At 39.9% G+C, this 6,839-nt stretch overlaps 1 protein-coding gene across 2 annotated transcripts in view; it reads left to right on the top strand.

Annotated features, from left to right (window-relative positions):
* The first annotated feature begins 1,067 nt into the window (after nt 1–1,067).
* The window catches only part of LOC123950655 (syndecan binding protein), a 39,774-nt gene continuing 34,002 nt past the window's right edge, over nt 1,068–6,839 (top strand). For both annotated transcript variants that reach the window (XM_046018855.1, XM_046018848.1), the window contains exon 1: nt 1,068–1,213. The gene's annotated coding sequence lies outside the window, so the exon portion shown is untranslated. The remainder of the gene's footprint in view (nt 1,214–6,839) is intronic.

The following is a 6,839-nucleotide window of genomic DNA, read 5'->3' as shown; positions in this document are numbered from 1 at the left end:
ACAGACAGAGATCACAAGTAGACAGAGAGGCAGGCAGAGAGAGAGGAGGAAGCAGGCTCCCCGCTGAGCAGAGAGCCCGATGTGGGGCTTGATCCCAGGACCCCAGAGAGGAGGAAGCAGGCTCCCCGCTGAGCAGAGAGCCCGATGTGGGGCTCGATCCCAGGACCCTGGGATCATGACCAGAGCTGAAGGCAGAGGCTTTAACCACTGAGCCACCCAGGCGCCCCTCTACTGTCTATTTTTAAATGTCTACTTTATCAGCTAGACCATAAACTCTCTGAGGGTGACTTTTCATCTTGTTTACTTGTCATCTCTTTTATGCTCAGATTTTTATTAGTTTTGCCACATTAAATTCTTACGGCACTAAATAGAAATAAAATGCTTCTAGTTAATGCTTGGGTAATTTAGTGCCTCAGTTTCTCTGTTGTTAACAGGGATGTTGTATCTGTCTTACAGACTGGTGTAAGGATTTCCGACTACATACATCAAGTTCTTAGGACAGCACTTGGAACCTAGCCAGCCCTCAAGAAATATAGTTTTTTACTGTTTGCTTTAGGATATGGGTTATTGCTTTTGCGCAGTACCTTGAACAGCCAATGAACTTTAGCTCAGTTGGACAAAAAGTAATAAAAGCCAAAGAATAAAGTTGTAACAAAGAGGGGAGGAGTTGAGAAGGTTTAGGGGAAGCAATGTTTCTGAGCCTGTGAGTGGAGAGGTAAAGTGAGAGGGTCCAGATAAGTAAGTGTAAAGTGGTGGAAGTCCAAGGCTGTCAAGGAAATCTCCAAAGGATAGGTTCTCCGGACTCTCTTTGTATTGTAGGTGATGTGAACCAAAGGACCCTGAGCACACAGGAACACAGCAGAGGGCAGGTGGCACCGGCCCTCCCATACCACCCCTGGGGAGGCTGGAGAAGTGGGGAGCATAACCTCGGGCAGCGGGTGGGCGACTTTACCTTCCCCAACCCTAGCACTAGCAGGAGCAGCCCACGCCCTGCCCCCGTCCCCCAGCACCCCCGGCCTGTTACCATAGGGACTGGGTCACCTGACCTGGAGCCGCGCGCCTGCGCGGGCGGAAGGCGGGGGCGGCACCGTGACGCTCCTCGCGGGCGGTCCTCGGGCGCGCGCTGCGCTTCTCTCTTCGGGTCTCGGAAGTCTGTGCCAGTTACCGGAGGCGGCGGGGCGGCAACGGCAGTGAGCGGGTCATTGTGGCCTAGGTGAGCAGCGGTATGGGGAGAGAGGGGTGTTCCGGCCGCGTCCCGGGTGCGGGGACTAGGGGCGGAGGCGAGGGAGCCCCGGGTCACCTAGCGGGGAGCGTCTGGGTCTCAGCGGTTTTCGGGAAGCGGCGGCGACGCCCTCTCCTCAGTGGTCTCCGCGCCCGTCCTTGCGCCCTCCCGAGCCCAGGGCGAAAGTTTGCGCGAGCCGCTAGCTCCGCCTGCGACCCTTGCGTTTCGTGGTCCTGCCCGGGACTGGGGCGAAGGGTGAGGGGGCGATGAGGGGGACGGCGGGGGCTTGGAGGGGTAAGGGGCAGCGCTGCGGCCCGGCCCGCGGCGACGCCGTCAGCTGCCGCCTCAGCTCGGACTCCTCGTTCTGGTCCGTCTCGAACGTTTTTGTTCCTCTTGGCTGAGAGCGCTGGGGACTGGGGGAGGAAGAGCGGCTGGCTGTGGCTCGTCACGGTGCTCTGCGTTCCTTGGACTGTACCCAGTCACCTTCCTGGGTGGCTTCGTCGGACCGCCCTGGATTTGGAGGGGGAAGGAGGTGTCTGTTGAGTGGGCCAAGCCTTGACTTTCTGGAAGGGGGTTGGGAGAGGTTGTTCGCTGCGCGTCTGTTCTTGGAGAAGTTGGAGAAGAGGGAGAAACGTTCCAGCAGGGTGTGTGCAGAAGGAAATATCCCTTGAGATGTAATGACTCAGAGTTTTCATTTCAGGATTTCCTTGTAATAATGGGAAAGTGAAGGCATATGGATGTGGAAAGTTTTCCTTTTCACCGAAGTGGAATTATTTAATCATGGGGACTTCCAGTGTGCCAGGTTTTGAGAGGAATTTCTAGGTTATCTGGTCTGTATATATTATCTGCATACGTATTTATTGTGATTTTTTTTTTCTTGTGCTCGCTTCGGCAGCATATATATTGTGATTTTTTTTCTTTATGTAAGTACATTTCTTGAGAAGTACTTGGTTTACCGAACTTAACATCTCCGTGTTTGAAAGAAAAAAACAAACAAACAATTGATTAAAAAGGAAAATTACATTGAAAACAGCTGCAGGCTGTTAGCTTTACCTTCAGTGTATGTGATTAAAATACAGATTTTCCATTCTTTACCTTTTCTATTTGAGGTTGAGGGAAATGGTAAAAAAAAAAAAAAAAAAAAAAAAAAAAAAGTTTTTTTATGTTTTCTGTTCCACTTCAATTCTATAAATTTTTGTCCTTTAAATGGTACAGAAATATTACAGATCAAGTGGTTTGTGCTATAGAATGAAAATAATTAAGTGGAATGTCCTTTAAAATGTTCAGGAAATAGTCCATTATAATCTAGATTTAACTTCGACAGCATTGTTTTAGTTATTTTGAGCATTATAAGGATATAAAAATCTTTACCAGAAGAGGTAAATTTACAAATAGTTGGCAGTTGAATGTACTCTTCAATAAAACCATTCCTTAAATTAAACATGAGTCAACTATTTTTTTTCCTGTTTTTGCCAGATTTAGGTACTTTTTTTAGGTAGTAAATGCCAAGATTTTCTTAAAAAAAAATTCCTCTGAACAACTTTAAAATATGTCCTGCATCTAGTAATAGTTATATTAGCATTTAATAGTTTCTTTTCCAAGTGCTGCCAACATAATTTGTACATTTATTTGATTTTTGAGGCAGTAAACAGTAACATGGTTTGGAATGTAAGAAATAAAAAAGGTGTGCAGTGTAGTCTCCTTCCTTTTAAAGGTCCTCCAGCCAACCACAGTTCCTTCCTATAGGAGTCAACTGTTTTATGTTTTTTAGGTATCCATCCAGGGATCTTTGATACCTATGCAAACATATATTGTCCCCCTTCCTCTTTTCTTTTTTATTGTGGTAAAATACACATAACAAAATTTATCATCTCAACCATTTTTAAGTATGCAGTTCAGAGGTTTAAATACATTGACGGTGTTGTACAACCATTACCACCGTCCGTCCTTAAAAACCTCTTCATTTTGTAAAGTGGAAGCTCTATACCCATTAAACAATAACTCCCCGTTCTCTCCTTCCCCCAGCCCTTGGTAATCACTATTATACGTTTATGATTTTGACTAACTACCTCATATAAGTGGGATCATACAGTATTTGTCTTTTTGTGATTGGTGTATTTCACTTAACATGTCAAGATTCATCTAGCATGTTGCAGAAATTCCTTCCATTTTAAAGCTGAATAATGTTCCATTGTATGTATATACCACATTTTGCTTGTCCATTTATTTATAGATTGACACTTGCATTACTTCCATGTTGGAGCTTTTGTGGATATTGCTGCTGTGAACATGGGTGTACAAATATCTCTTTAGACACAGATATTAATTCTTTTGGATGTATACCCAGAAGTGGAATGATGGATCATCTAATTTGTTTTGTTTTGTTTTTTGGTGGAACCACCATTCTGTTTTCTGTAGTGGCTGTACCATTTTATATTTCCATAAACAGTGCACAAGGGTTCCAATTTATTCACGTTCCTGCTAATTGATACTTTTTTAAAAATTCCAATATAGTCAACATACAGTGCTATATTACTTTCGGGTGTACATTATAGGGATTAAACAATACCGAATATCACCCATTGCTCATTAGGACAAATATATTCTTAATCCCCATCATCAATTTCCCTGATTTCCCAACCACTTCCCTTCTGGTTACCATCAGTTTGTTCTCTATAGTAAAGAGTCTGTTTTTTGGTTTACCTCTTTTTCTCACTTTTGCTCATTTATTTCTTAAATCCCACATTCTACATATGAGTGAAATCATGTGATATTTGTCTTTCTCTAACTTATTTTGCTTAGCCTGCTCCCTAGCTTTATCCATGTTGTTGCAAATGGCAAGAGGTCATTCCTTTTTATGGCTGGATATTCCAATGTGTGTGTATATCCTGTATCGTCATTAATCTATTGATGGACATGGATTGCTTCCATAGTTTGGCCATTGTAAATAATGCTGCAATAAAAACAGGGGTGCGTGTATGTCTTTGAATTCATTTTTTTGTATTTTGGGGGTAAATACCCAGTAGTGCAAGTACCGGATCATAGGGTAGTTCTATTTTTAATTTTTTGAGGAACTTCCATATTGTTTTCCAGAGTGGCTATACCAGTTCGCATTCCCACCAACAGTGCAGAGGGTTCCTTTTTCTCACATCATGACCAACACTTGTTTTTTTTTTTTTTCTTGTTTTTTATTTTAGCCATTCTGATAGTTGTGAAGTGCTATCTCATTGTGGTTTTGATTTGCATTTCTGTGATGAAGAGTGATGCCGAACATTTTTTCATGTGTCTGTTGACTATCTGGATGTGTTTTTTGGGGAAATATCTGTTTTTGCCCATTTTAAAATTGGATTATTTGTTCTTTGGGCTTTGAGTTAAGTCCTTTATATATTTTGTATACTAACCCATTATCGGGTAAGTCATTTGCAAATCTCTTTTCCCATTCAGTAGGTTGCCTTCTGGTTTTGATGATAGTTTCTTTTGTTTTGCAGAAACTTTATTTTGATGGAGTTCCAGTAGTTAATTTTGCTTTTGGTTTTCTTGTCTCAGGAGACTTATCTAGAAAAATGTTGCTATAGCCCATGTTAGAGTCATTACTGCCTGTGCTCTCTTCTAGGATTTTTATGGTTTCAGGTTTCACATTTAGGTCTGTAATTCATTTTGAATTTATTTTTTGTGTATGGTGTGAGAAAGTAGTTCAGTTTCATTCTTTTGCATATATCTGACTAATTTTCCTTCAATACTTGGTTTTTGTTTTTTTGATAGTAGCCATTCTAAGGGGTGTGAGGTGGTATCTCATAGTTTTGATTTGCATTTTTGTAATGATTCATGATTTTGAGTCTATTTTCATGTGTTCATGGCCATTCTTATATCTTTTTGGGAGAAATTTCTATTCAGTTTTTTTTTTTTTTACCAATTTTTTCTTGTTGAGTTTTAGTAGTTCTCTAAATACTCTAGATATTAAGGGATTAATCCCTTATTGGATATATGATTTGCAAATATTTTCTCCCATTCTGTGGGTTGCTTTTTTGCTTTGTTGATGCTATCTTTTCATGTACAAAATTTAACATTTTCATGAAGTCCATTGTGTCTAGATTTTCTTTTGTTACCTTTACCTTTGGTATCATGTCCAGAGAAATCACTGGTAAATCCAAAGTCATGAATCTTCTGTCCTGTGTTTTCTTCTAAGAGTTTTTATTGTTTTAGGTCTTAAGTTTAGGTCCTTTACCATTTTGAGTTAATTTTTGTAGTGTTAGGTAAAGGTCCACCTTCATGCTTTTGCACGTGGATGTCCAGTTTGCTCAACGCCATTTGTTGAAAAGGCTTTTACTCATTGAATGGTCTTGTCACTCTTGTTAAAAATCATTTAACCATGTATGTGAGGTTTTATTTCTAGGCTTTCTATTCTTTTCCATTGATCTATATGGCAGTAGGCTAATATCCTATAGTTTTATAGTAAGTTTTGAAATGAGAAAGTATGAGCCTTCCACTTTTGTTTTTTTCAAGATTGTTTTGGATATTTGAGTTCTTGGAGATTTCATATGGATTTTAGGATGAGGTTTTTCTGTTCCTGAAAAAAAGTCATTGTTATTTTCATAAGGATTCCATTGAATCTCGAGATCACTTTGGATAATACCGACATTTTAACAGTATTAAGTCTACCAGTCCATGAATGTGGGGTGTGCTTCATTTTATTTATATCCTCTTTGATGTCTTTCAACAGTGTTTTGTAGCTTTCTCTTTTTTTTCTTTTTTAAGATTTATTTAGAGAGCAAGTGCGAGCACAAGCAGGATGAGGGTGAGAGGGAGAGGGAGAGAATCTGATGCAGACTCCCTGCTGAGTGTAGAGTCTGACTTGGGGCTCAGTCTTGTGATCCTGAGATCCTGACCTGAGCCAAAATCAAGATTGGATGCTTAACTGACTGAGCCACACAGGTACCCCTGTAGTTTGCATTATACAAGCCTTTTACCTCCTTGATTAAATTAACAAATTCATTAATTAATTCTTAAGTATTAAGTATTAAGTGGGTTTCCTTGCCTTGTTCATGATCTTAGAGGAAAAACAATCAGTCACTTACCACTGAGTATGATGTTTGGTGTGAGTTTTTCATATATGGCTCTAAATTATGTAGATGTAAATTTTCTTCTATTCCTATTTTGTTGAATATCTTTTTTTAATCATAAAAGACTACTGAATTTTATGAAATATTTTTTATGCATCAGTTGAGATGATCATATGTTTTTCTATTACCCTTCGTTTTGTTGATGTGGTCTGTTACATAGATTAATTTTTTTGTATGTTGAACCATCCTTGCTTTCCAGGAATAAATCCCACTTGTTAAAATGTGTATAATACTTCAGTGTGCTGTTGAATTCCATTTGCTAATATTTTGAGGATTTTTGCAGTATTCATAAGGGATGTTGGTTTGTGGTTTTCTTTCTTGGAGTGACTGTCTGTCTTTGATACTAGGTTAATGCTGTCCTCAGAATAAGTTAGGAAGTGTTCCCTTCAACTTTGTCTCAAATTTTGAGAAGGATTGGTATTTTTTTTTTTAATGTTTAATCAAATTCACCAATGAAGCTTAAGGTTTAAGGTTTTTATTTGTTGGGAGATTTTTGA

This window comes from Meles meles, chromosome 1 (genome assembly GCF_922984935.1).
Source record: "Meles meles chromosome 1, mMelMel3.1 paternal haplotype, whole genome shotgun sequence".
Lineage (NCBI taxonomy): Eukaryota > Metazoa > Chordata > Mammalia > Carnivora > Mustelidae > Meles > Meles meles.
The sequence above is the reverse complement of the archived record's forward strand: the minus strand, read 5'-3'. Positions and strand labels throughout refer to the sequence as shown.